Here is a 12,967-nt window from a genome sequence, read left to right on the forward strand (position 1 = left end):
TATGTGTCTGTCTACATTAGAAACCAGGAACTATTGGCAGTTATTTTGTGCCTCGGTAGAAGCGAGGCTGATTAAGTAAGGGAAATAAGTGTGTGAAAGATGTAAAGGGGGCAGGATAGAAATAGTCTGACCCTCTAGTGTTGCTTAGGGGGTCCCAGAAGGACCCCCTGGGGCCCCCTTTTTAAAGAAAAAGAAAAAACCTGCAAAATGCGTGCAGGGTGCGTGGATCCGGCCGGAAAAAAAAAAAAATAGCCCCCGGGGGGGCCAAATTCCGGGGGCAAAATCTGAAAAAATTAATGGGGAGCCCAGGGGGGTTCCCCAGCCCGGGTGACTGCTACCCCCGGGGCTAGAAAATAGACAGGGTGGGGGGGATTAACGGGCTCCCCAGCCCCGGGGACCACCACCCCCGGGGCTCAATTGTTTGAGGGAGGGGGGCTGCATGGCCCTCGAGGGCCCTGGGGACCGCCACCACCCTGGGCCAGCTCCTACAGTGTCATGGGGTGCCCACCCCCAGGACACTGTTGTTTGGTATGAGAGGGCGGGAGTCTCCCGCCCTCCCATAGCAAACTTCAGGGCATATTATCAAGACACGGCGTTAACATTATCGCCGCTTTAGCGGCAGAAAGCTGCTGCTAAAGCGGCTTTAATGGGCTTGCTAATATGCGCTTGAGAATTCCCATAGAAGCCCATGTTCTGGTGTCAACATGGGCTTCTATGGGAATTCTCTGCGCCATATTATCAGGCCCATTATTGCCGCTTTAGCGGCAGTTTACTCCCGCTAAAGCGGCGATAATGTTAACACCGTTTCTTGATAATATGCCCCAAAGTTTGCATTTTGAAAGAGAGAGCAGGGAAACCTGCTCTCTCTTTCAAAATCCAAACGATATTGCTTTTCCACACAGTGAGCTGCATGTCAGCAGCTCCCCATGCGGAAAAGCAATGCCGGCTCCCGAAGCACGCGGGGAGCCGGCTGGGACCGTGGGGGCGTTGGGGCTCCCCCCACGGTCCCCAAAGTTTTTTAATAAACCCCGGGGGATGGGGTCCCCGCGGATAATAAAAATTAGTGATAGGGGCTATTTTTTTTTTATGGTAAAATTAGGAGCCGCGTATCCTAACTATCTGTCTATGGTTTTGAGAGTGGCAGTATGTAATTTAGTGTGGGTGTGTCAAAGGTTATATTAGGGTGTGACAAGAAGCATCGAATGATCACATGAATGACGTCATCAGTGATGTCATCAGCGATGTAATTTGAGATGCCATCAGTGATGTCATCAGTGATGTCACTGACCATGCCATTAGTGATGTAATATGTGATGTCATCATCAGTGCATTGCGGGGGCGCGAGTTATAGTTAGCTGAACTAACTATAACTAGGGAATTTCTAGGGTTTTGTACGAGGGAAATGTCCAGCTATGGTTTTTTCAGTGTATATATATATATTTATATTTTCTCCAATTTCTTGAAGGAAAGCGAAGCCTTGTGCGGTTGGCAAAAGCGTTTATTCAGCCACTTGTCAAACGCGTTTCGAGTGCGTTGCACCCTTGTTCACTGACGTCGAGATCTAAATTACGCAGCCATTTTACAGTGTAACACACGTGATTACCTAAAACTACAATTTCAGTGCATGTGAAGAGAGACTTGTAGTTTTTTCACATATTTCATTCGGTGTGTTATCCCCAATGTAATTGAAACGCCTTTGACAATTCAATATAAATAATATTCTTGTCATTTCATTATATAATCAATGTTAAATATATATATATACAATGCTAATTGACATTTCGAAAATTGTATTGATACAATTATAATTCACGTCAATATAAAAGAATTATACCCAAGTGGGTCTTTTGTATCATGGCGTTTTGTCACTCAATCAAGCCCTAGTGAGCATTAGCAATCACAATACAAACAGTAATACTAACTTTCAAGTCTCAAGGTAAAAACGTATCTTATTTTTAAAACCAGAATTTCATTTCAATTAATTTCTATAAATGCGTGTACAGATCTTCCACATTTAAACCTTCTGGCTGCTTCGAATTTAATTCTACTACAGAGCGTGACTCCAATCGCCTCAGCTTTTTTTCTCTATTGCCTCCCCGTGGGTTCTTTTCTATCTCATCCATCACATAGTACGTGAATTCCCCTACATTCTTGCTATGGAACTTCTCAAAATGTCGGGCGACCGGATATGATCTGTCACCATTTTTTATAGCTCTCAAGTGTTGGAGGATTCGTTTGTGTACTTCTAAGATTGTGCTGCTCACGTACCTCAGGCCACAAGGGCACTGAAGCACGTAGACAGCAAAATCTGTTTTGCAAGACAATTTTACTCCTATTTTTCTCATGTTCTTACTTAAACCTGGTTTATATCTTTCTGTATTTACCCCATGTGAGCACGCTTTACACTTCGTGCACTTCACAAAACCCTGCCGTTTAGTTAGCCTGGTGGTTTTAGGTTGGGGCTTTTTAAAAATATTTTTAACTGGAGTTTGCTTATGGGATCTTGCTCTACGAAATGTGATTTGCGGCCTCCAGGAAACAGATTTGCCTAGGATTGGGTCGTTCTTGATTAAATGCCAGTGTTTGTTTAGGATACCTCTTAATTTTTCATGCTGAGCACTGTAGGTTGTTACAAATCTACATTGATTATTTGAATCCATTTAAAAAAAAAATCTTTATTCACCTCTTTTTTTTCAAACAGAATTTCCTCCCTCTTTCTTTTATTTGCTCTGTAAATTGCATCATCAACCCAGTCTTCTGGGTATCCTTGTTACATCCTGCTTTTCCTTCTTCTCTGTCCTTCTTCTGTGTTTGTTCTAAGCCCCTCAGCCTGTATCTGTGATGTCACCCAAGAGTTCCTTTTGTGTATGTTTGATTCTACTGCCAGTTAGATCTGAGGCTGAGCAGCTAGATACAGAATGAAAGGGAACATATTAACTTGACCTGAGGATACTACACATCCTCTCCCTCTACACTGAAAATTAATAAGACCTAAACTAAACCCAAACTAAAATGAAAACAAATAAATACAGAAATGTACAAAAGATATAAAGAGTCCATAAACCCAGGGATGCATGAAGAAATACATCACAAGAGGGAAAACAGACACACTAAGGAGGAAGGAAAGATGAAAGCATAGATCAACATACTAACACCATCCTCCTCCTTTAATACTGAACAAAGAAAAATTTAAGAAGTGAAATAAGAGCTCACATAAAACAAGTGAATATGATACCCAGACTAGAATACTATGGGTAGAACGACACCCAAGGAAGTACTTCTCACGTGAGAAGACTGTGGCGAAAACCCAATACGCCACCCCTCATGTGAGGGACACTATGGGACTTACACCCAAGTGAAATAAACATTGTTTGGGAGTGACACCCAAATGTACAGAATACGTCACATGGGACTAAAACCCGCGGACTTGTGCAGCATGTAAAACAGAAATGCAGCACAGTGTGGCATCAAAAGATGGCTACCCACACACACAACAGCGAATATTTAAATGAAGGGACTAATACCCAACACAAACGTAACAAAGGTGGGACTCACACCACCTTTAACTAAAAAAATTTATGTGAACGTGGGATGATGGGACTAAAAACCCACTCCCATCCCTAAGCAGGGATAAAAATACCATTGAAGGAAATGGGACTAAAACCCACTCCTATCACTTAGGCAGGGATAACATATGTGAAATAGGGGTCATGGGACTATTAACCCACTCCCATCCCTAAGCAGGGATAAAAAAATACCATTAAAGGAAATGGGACTAAAACCCACTCCTATCCCGTCGGCAGGGATAACATATGTGAAATAGGGGTCATGGGACTAAAAACTCCCATCCCTTAGGCAGGGATACAAAATTTTAAACATGGAGACAGGAAGGGGTAATATAACTGAAACAAGGGGACATGGGACTGAGAACACTGGCGACGATTTGGAGGAAGAAACCACGCGTGATCAAAGAAATTTTACAAGAGAAACTGGAAGAAATTAAATGAACCTCATGTCCAACCCTTTGATTGCCCCACCGGTGTCTACAACAACTGACAGCCTGAAGTAAGTTGGGTTTGGAATATGACGTTGGACTTTCACTTGCTGAGGTTATTTGGTGTACTTTAAAGGACCCATTTAAAGAATTATCATTGCAGCTTAAGAGAACAAGAAACACGTTTTAAATATTCCTGTTTGCCTCTGGGTAACCTTTACTTTACTTTACTTCTAATTATCTGCAATAACCTCTGGCACATGTCTAAAGGACAATCTTGCCTTCTGCCGTTCAGTCAGCTTACATTTGAGTGATTTTTCTACTGCTGACTATTCTCAGTGTGCCTGCGCTCCAAAGGTCTCCTGTTTACAAAACCGCAACTTCAAAATTAAAGTGTGCCTGCATTGATCTGCGTGGACTCCGTGTTTCGGTACTTTGGAGATTGTGCACTGGCAGTTTATGTAAACAGACGGCTTTCACGTTTATGAGGACTATCTATTTCAGACTTTCCAGGATTTTATTTGGTGACATTTCCTTTGTTTAATTTCAAGACTTGAGGAGTTAAACTTGTGCCTATTCTCCTCATTATTGCCTGTTCGTTTTTCTGAAGTCAGAGGGGTGTTTTTGAAAAGGAGGAGAATATTCGCCTCGGATTGCTGCCTGCCGGATTTGTGGAACTGCTGGGTGAGAGACTTTGAATTTACGTTTTTTTGGCATGTCTACGCTGTTTTCCCTGCTGCCTGGGCTCAAGAGAAACAGTTACGCTGCATTTCAAATTTAAAAATACGGCTCGCGCTTCTTACCTGATTCACTGTGTCGCGTGTCCCGTGGAGCAGAGGGTGAGTTCATGACGTCTTCTATTCTTCCTGGTATTCTATGCTGCCTAAGGACGTCTTGATGCTGGAACGTGCCGAGAGCCACCCAGTGTAACGCACGCTGCGTGCCGCCATTTTAAGTTTGGCATTTCTAAATTTCAACATGCTTTTCACTCGCTTTGCCAACCACTATGTCTTTTCTTCCTGCGGACTTCCGGTACTAAGTCGTTATGTATTAGTAATGTTTTTGGAGTGTTGGTTGGTGAAGATTTTGCCTACAATCTTGTGTTGGAAACACACCACAACTCTTATCACTTGGCACACCATTCACGAAACGTTACCAGATGAAGATGAAGTTGTGTTACTTCCATCTCTGCTGTATGTTCTATTTCACATCTGTCTCTTATTTCTGTCAAGGAGGGAGATGTGTTACATCCTGCTTTTCCTTCTTCTCTGTCCTTCTTCTGTGTTTGTTCTAAGCCCCTCAGCCTCTATCTGTGATGTCACCCAAGAGTTCCTTTTGTGTATGTTTGATTCTACTGCCAGTTAGATCTGAGGCTGAGCAGCAGGGCAGCTGCTCCCGGTGGGGCTTAACTGGGTTTTAAACTGTAGCAGATCAACCAACAGATCACAATACATAAAACAGATTTCTTTTCTTGCCCTCTGCGAACAGTACCATTTAATGAGCATGAGCGATCTCGTTCTCAGATATGTAAAAGTTTGTAGAATTTGAAGAGTTGGTCGATTAAAGTACTTTAAGTAGAGCGCACAGAGTTCAGGTAATCACACACCCTTTTAAACACGTGGCAGATCCAAGGTTAATCAAATCAAATCTCCTCCTTGTTTTTTTTTGATGTGTGAGTCTCAAATGCATCGCACTGGTGAAATCATTGCAACAATCACAGGTACAGAAATATAATAAAACGTATACACCATTCGGTCCTTCTGAATGACAGAGATGAAACGACTTGCAAATGCTGAGAAGAAATTGCCACGGACGATGAACATTCGCAGAGTGACACTGCTGCATTCTGACATTAACCAGAAAAGAACGTAAAAGATACCATAAGCATCATTGAGTAACGCCAGTGTAACATTTCATAAAAATAAATGATGGGTCCTTGAGTTGCTGTATCCAGATATAGGTTTATTCTCATTAAACAGGAGTCAATGTACAGGATACAGGCCCCAGTTAAGATCCAGTTAAAGCTCAGTTAAGGCCCAGTTTAAAACCCAGTTAAGCCCCACCGGGAGCAGCTGCCCTGCTGCTCAGCCTCAGATCTAACTGGCAGTAGAATCAAACATACACAAAAGGAACTCTTGGGTGACATCACAGATAGAGGCTGAGGGGCTTAGAACAAACACAGAAGAAGGACAGAGAAGAAGGAAAAGCAGGATGTAACACTTTTATCCCACCAGAATTACAGAATTCGATCATTATTTCTCTGGTGCTGTCAAGATTGGACTACTGCAATGCTCTTTATTCGGGCAAGCAACAAGGTTCCCTTAAAAAATTGCAGAGAGTGCTGAATGCTGCTGCACCTCTCCTCCAACCATCAGAAAATTCGATCCAGTCTCCAGTGTTTTGGAGGAGCTTCACTGGCTCCATTTAAAACAGAGAGTGGCAATCAAAGCCTTGCGCGTAGCGCATAAAGCTCTCATCTTACTGTTTCTGCATACCTGAAGAACAAATTGTCTTGGTTTTTAACCAAGAAAACACCTTCACCCGACAACCTCAAAAACAGTGAGCGCTGTATTTACAAGATTGTGACGGACAGCAGCAAGCCTTCCTTCTTCCCTGCTGTGCACCAAAATGAATGGGCAGGAAAGTGCCGTATCTACAAGATATGGCACATTCCTGTCCTTCTTCCCTGCGCCTGTGCACAAACAAAAGCCATGCGCCTGCACTGTGGGGATGATTGCATTTGTGCAGCAAGGCACACCTTCCTGCACAAAAACAACCATAAAAGGCATTTTCCTCTTTCTATGCGTGCTGCAAAATGCAGCATGCATAGAAAGAGGAAATAACGAGAAGAAATAAAAGTATTTCTCCTCGTTGCACCTCCTTACGCCTCCCCAGAGTATTCTGACGCATTACCAGCTTTACAAAATGTTGTAAATCTGGAAATGCATCACGATCCATGGATGTTGAGTGGGAACACCCACAGAAACACCCATGGAACGCCCCTTTCACGCAGAGTTATGCGTGAAAAGGAAAGATATTTACAGGGCCATGAAAAGTCACAAAGGGTGACTTTACATGGCTTTGTAAATATTGGGAAGACCATTGCGCTGCTGGTGTGTCAATAAAAGTGACGCACCAGCTGTGCAATGGGCCTGTGAATAAGGCCCTCAGTGTTCCTAGAATCCAAAAGGCATCATGGGGTGGCAGAAGTCTTGTATTCTCCACCTGCCAGCGGTGGAATAAGCTACCCTTGCACCTTAGAGGACAGTCAAATTAAACGACTTTCAGGAACCATCTTAAAACGTATCTTTTTTCATCCCAGATTTAGTTATCCTCATTTGCTGCATTTCTCTCTCCGTAAACTCCAGTGCCAAGACACCATCGGGCATACGTCGTGCTTTATAAAAATTAAATATGAAAAATTCCCTAGGAGAGATGAGAGGAGGAAACCAAATCATCTTTCTTGTCCATGTGACTTAGAACACACCTATGCATGGTCACCATCAGTGTGAAGTACAACAGTCCTTTGGAGGGTTTGCGGTTGAAATTCATAGCTCACAGTTTATTTCTAATTCGCAGATGAGGCTGTAGCAGGAAGTTGAGGGATCTCGGTCCAGGTGCAAAGGCGGCCTGGATGCTGTTCTGTCTCCCTCCGAGTTGGTGATATTAGGGTTGTATGTCAGAGATGAGAGGATTTGTTAATACGATGCTTAGAAGCAGGAATGTGGAAGACATTCTAAAGTAGCCTCTTATGGAAACAGTCTTTTAAATACACGACACAAATCAAATAAAATGCGCAGAAGAACATAACCTAGAGATCTCTACCTCTAACTATTTTTAGTTTAAGGACCCCTAACAAATACAGTCACAGTTTTCGGTTCTACTCTAACCGTCAGTGTGCCTTATTTACATTGTGCATTATGTGTGCTGTAGTTCAATAGATATAGGGGCTTATTTAAACCCCGGAGGATTATTTAAACACTGGGAGGCGGAGGTCCCTGCACGGGAGACAGCTCTGAGCTGCAAAAGAAGCAACCACAACGGCAACTTCCGTGAAAATGAGGAAATATTGGGAAACCTTCGCTCTCAAATACATAAAGTTGGGCAATTGTACAATTAAAAAAAATAAAGGTTTCTTGTTCCCTTTTCTTCTACTGGAACATGATTTCCACAGACGACTTTCCATTGCCCACGTCTATGTCAAATGTGCATTTACATTTATAAACTATTCCTCATTTGATGCAGAGCCTAAGTACCTGGCACAGACAGAACATCTGTCGCGCTGCACAGACCAGGCTCAGGCATCAGATGTCTTGTCTGTCGCTCCATGATACACAAAGTACAAGATCAGGATAGACGCACCAGAGCTATCTCACAGGTTCAGCCTCTGAGACTTCGCTGCTGACTGAGGTCACACAGATTACACAGCCGCGGGCCTTAGACAACGGGACTAGACCTCAGATGAAACAGACTGACAGGATTTATCTGTAGTCAGTGGATTGACCCATCAGAAGATGCAGAGCCGGACCTCGCACCGCAGAACTGCTCATCAACTTTCATAGACTAAGCATATGTTGTGGTTACCCATGGGCCCCTGTGACTCTCGACTCCATGAGTGCTAATAGTGCTTTTTAGGTCGAGGACTACCGGTCTGCCGAAAGGCAGAACCGGAAGTCGGAGATTTAATGACTTGGAGAAGAGGGGCTTGAACCAGCCCCTCTTCTCCCCTGTTCTCCTTTGGCTGGCCTCGTAAATGCTGGCCAGCCACTGGAGAAGAGGTCAGTCACTCTGATTAGGCCCCGTCCTTTTCGGATCGGGGGGCGTGTTTTTTGCGAGAAGTCTCAAGGAGGAGACAACAGCAAAACACGCCCCCGAATGCGAAAAGGACGCTGCGTTTCTCCGAGGCATTTCTGCTCTGCCTTGGAGAAAGGCGGTGGTGTCTTCCGGTGCCCTCGGCTTTTTTAGTAATTTAGGAAACTGACACGTGCTTGCAGTTGCGGTAATAAATTGTGCCAGTTAGTAAAGAAAATCAGGTGTAAGGAATAGCAGTACGCGCAGCCGTCGGAAGAAGAATCCTGGATCAGCTGACGAAACACCCGAAGTTTCGCACGTTGAAGAAAACATTGCCAACAGACTCCTTCTGTGTAATTTAGAGCACCTATGCTGCAAACCTGATGCCCAAATTGGCGGCACGTCGAGTAGCAAAATGTACCTCTAAGACGGCCGAACGTTGCGTGAATGAGGACGCAATCGAAGAGCTGAAACTGCAACGGTGACCCAATTGCGGCAGTTAATTCACGCTATGACGCACGCAAGCATCTAAAGTCACTTCCAAGATGGCCACGTTAAGTGCTCGATGTGGTTGCTGAAGAGCTGAAACAGCACAGCGTTTAACTCACTGGCACAGCCTTCCCAAGATGGCGGTAAAAGTGCGCGGCCCTTATGGAAACAGATGTACAGCCGAAACAAACCGTGAGGCGATCTGCGCACAAGTCTTCACTTAAATATTCACCAGCCGAAACACAGGTGAAAGTAAGGTAATTTGGAAATGCGTGTTGGTCTCCCACTCACCAGACCACAACGAAGCTGAAGGTACGCAGCAAAGCTGAAGCTTGAAAGGGAACACAGCAGGATGACGAGATGAACAACAAAAACACTGCGCGAGTATAATCGTTGCCAAAATTGTTATGCAATTCCTCCGGGATATATTATTTACTGAAGTGGTAAGGAAACAACACGTCCAGCAACCAGCAGGAACCGCTTGTCACAACCGTTATAGAATCCCCGCACTAGACCCATAATGACATATCAACATTCCTGAGAGGGCGGATATGAATTAACCATGCACCCCCATGCCAACTAAGTATAAACACACAGCCTTCTGAGCCAAACGTACAGCGACGATACACCTGTACAGCAGAGGAATCACGTAAAATAGGTACGCAAGACACCACACACCTGTACAAGAACGGCACACTCACGCCCAACATAGCATATACGTTGTACCTTGAGCAGAAAGCCACCTAGCGCCTGTTTCAACTTCTGCTGGTGCTTCTTGCTGTAGGAGTGTCCCTTGCCAGTGAAGGAGGTCTGTCGGCAAACCGGGCAATAGTGCACCCCCATGACTGAACCTGGAGGGCAGGTTGTGCGGCGGCCGTCATCAGTCATTCCCTGGCACAGCCAGGGCCGCCATCTTCTGAAGATTAAATAATTCTGAACTTTGCTCCGGGGTCACAGGTCATACCAGTAGCTACAGTCACCGGTGACTGTAGCTACACAATCAGAATGTGTTATCGTTATTATTTTTTTAACAAGATTGCAATTTTAAAATGTGACTAATCCGGTATTTAAAATAAGCCATTTCATCCCGTTCGAAGATGGCCGCTACCCTCACTCCCAATCGCAAGCGATCATTTCGTTCACCCGCCCCTAACACAGCCAATGGACTTAAGAAGGAGACGCCCATTACTTAGAGTAATGACTCGTCTACGCAAAGCCCATGTTAGAATCAGAACAGTTCATACTGCCTTTGATTGGATCTAAGAAATCCGACCAATAATAACGTGACTCTAATAATAAAACATATCATTTGTGGAATTTATGAGTATGCCCAGTTTTATGATTTTACCACCAAAACCAATATTATGGTTTTGTGTGTTGTGTGGCATACATGCCAATATTTCCTAAGAGAAGGGTGGGAGATTTAAAAAAAAAATAAAAATCGGGAAAATGTATTTCTCCCATTCACTTCTAATGAGGCCGGAATCGGGTATATTTTCCTTTATTAGGTCGAGGACTACCTGTCTGCCGAAAGGCAGAACCGGAAGTCGGAGATTTAATGACTTGGAGAAGAAGGGCTTGAACCAGCCCCTCTTCTCCCCTGTTCTCCATTGGCTGGCCTCGTAAATGCTGGCCAGCCACTGGAGAAGAGGTCAGTCACTCTGATTAGGCCCCGTCCTTTTCGGATCGGGGGGCGTGTTTTTTGCGAGAAGTCTCAAGGAGGAGACAACAGCAAAACACGCCCCCGAATCCGAAAAGGACGCTGCGTTTCTCCGAGGCATTTCTGCTCTGCCTTGGAGAAAGGCGGTGGGGTCTTCCGGTGCCCTCGGCTTTTTTTTTTTAGGACTCTGAAGCAACACGAGTTAAGTATTGCCATTCACATCTCTGCAGATTCACATTGAAGACGGTGTCTCTAGCGTATCTCTCCTCTAGGTCCAAAGGTGATGAGTAAACAACAAACTTCAACGTAGTAGAAAATCTCATCCAATCTCGCTGGTCCAAGCCAGGCAACGCGTTGCGATGCGCGCGCAACTTCACGGGGCGAAAGTGTACACGTTACGAACAAGCGCCGGGACGTCATTTCCTGTGCGGCGTTAGTGTTTTTGCTCGCTTTTTCCCGGCCGGCAGTGGGGACTGCCTACTAAGCAGTGCGCAGTTGGCTTTCTACCTTAATAAAAATCTTCACCACCCCTCAGCCCCCGGGCCCCTCACACCGCCAACATGTACGACGGCGAGGAAGGTGAGTTCGAGTCGTTCACTATGTGTCTTTCCAGCTGTCTGCTGGTGCCCGTGATCCGGCTCCCAGCGATCAAGTTTACAATGTTAGGCTCCAGTTTGGACTTATGTGAGGTTTCTGACCGGTGGGTAAAGATTTGAACTGCTTACGACGTTGGAAAATACAGGGATTTAGTATCACTTGAGAAGTAACAAACGCCCTAGAAATCTTTTGTTGGTGTACCTGTCGTCTACAGGCTATTGCCCTATTCCCACAGTCTATTAGCCCAGCTGGTGCTACTCGCTTTTGTGGAAGGTATGACCATCTACAGCTTCCTTTCTCTATCTAGCCCCTTTTTAGGTCTCGAAAGGGGGCTGCCGCTTGCACCCGTCGCATCTTGTAAACAATGCAGGGAGGAGCCTAGAAGGGGCCGATTTTCTGCAGATCTGGTGGGACAGCGGCAGTGATATCCTCACGTTATCGTAACTCTTCGCTTTTGAAACAGATGTGGCACGATGTATTGAGGGGGCCTGAGACCAGCGAGTCACCTCCTAGCTGGTAAGATAGTACAAAGTGTTAAAATGCCCGGCGCTGGCTTCCTTTGCTATTTGCCGAATTCAGTCGCATGAGGGAAGAGTCAATTTTTGTACGCCCGAGGTCGGCAAAGCAAGCGAGACTGCCCCCACCCACAAAATTGTTGTCGGACATCCCAGACTCGACTCTCGGACAGAGCCAGCGATTCACTTCGACTTTCTTTGGGTCGCATCTGTTGCTGCCGGCATGTGACCCTGGATGTCAATAGTTCAGTCTAGTTCAGCACTAAACAAGTATTTACAATGCAATGGTCTCGGCATTGGTAAAATTAGAGCTATTGGCATTGCTCATGATATTATTTTTGTTTATGTTTTTGTTTTTAACCCCTTGCATGCCCGCCCCTTTCCCCGCCCAGTGCCGCGCCTTCCATTAGCGGGCGGAGTTCATGACGAGCTGGACTCGTCATGGGCACAGCGCCACCGCAGCCCATGACGAGTCCAGCTCGTCATGGGCACTGAAGGGGTTAAAACATTTAAAGAAACGGCATTGTCATGAGCAATGCCAATAGCTCTAACTTTAACAATGCCGAGACCGTTGCATTGAAAATGCTTGTTTATGTACACGGCCATCTCGGCACTGCCATCTCCCTGAAGCACATCAATGTGTCGTGCCGTGGATTCTCCCAGGTTACACCTTTGGTCACCCATCACTACAGCTGCTGTTTCCTGCATAACCACCCTGGTGTTACGCAAACACCACACATCTCCTTACACCTATGATCTCTTGTTCACTTTGACTGCAAGAACTCTGTGCCAATCCTATCTCAAACCAGAACCTGGGTGACACACCTGAACCAAGCACAGGATGGATGGACAGGCAAAGGAAGAATGCATGATGAATGCAATGTCTGAGACACCCCCACCAACCGTGCATGGGCTCCTGCC

At 45.1% G+C, this 12,967-nt stretch overlaps 1 pseudogene across 1 annotated transcript in view; it reads left to right on the forward strand.

The window, feature by feature from the left end:
* Window positions 1-11,494: 11,494 nt before the first annotated feature.
* LOC146871127 (acidic mammalian chitinase-like) overlaps window positions 11,495-12,967 on the forward strand; it is a 285,562-nt pseudogene continuing 284,089 nt past the window's right edge. Inside the window, exon 1 of the transcript XR_014979029.1 lies at window positions 11,495-11,513. The product of XR_014979029.1 is annotated as an acidic mammalian chitinase-like (transcript). The remainder of the gene's footprint in view (window positions 11,514-12,967) is intronic.

Source organism: Triturus cristatus, chromosome 1_1 (assembly GCF_964204655.1).
Source record: "Triturus cristatus chromosome 1_1, aTriCri1.1, whole genome shotgun sequence".
In the NCBI taxonomy this organism is placed as follows: Eukaryota; Metazoa; Chordata; class Amphibia; order Caudata; family Salamandridae; genus Triturus; species Triturus cristatus.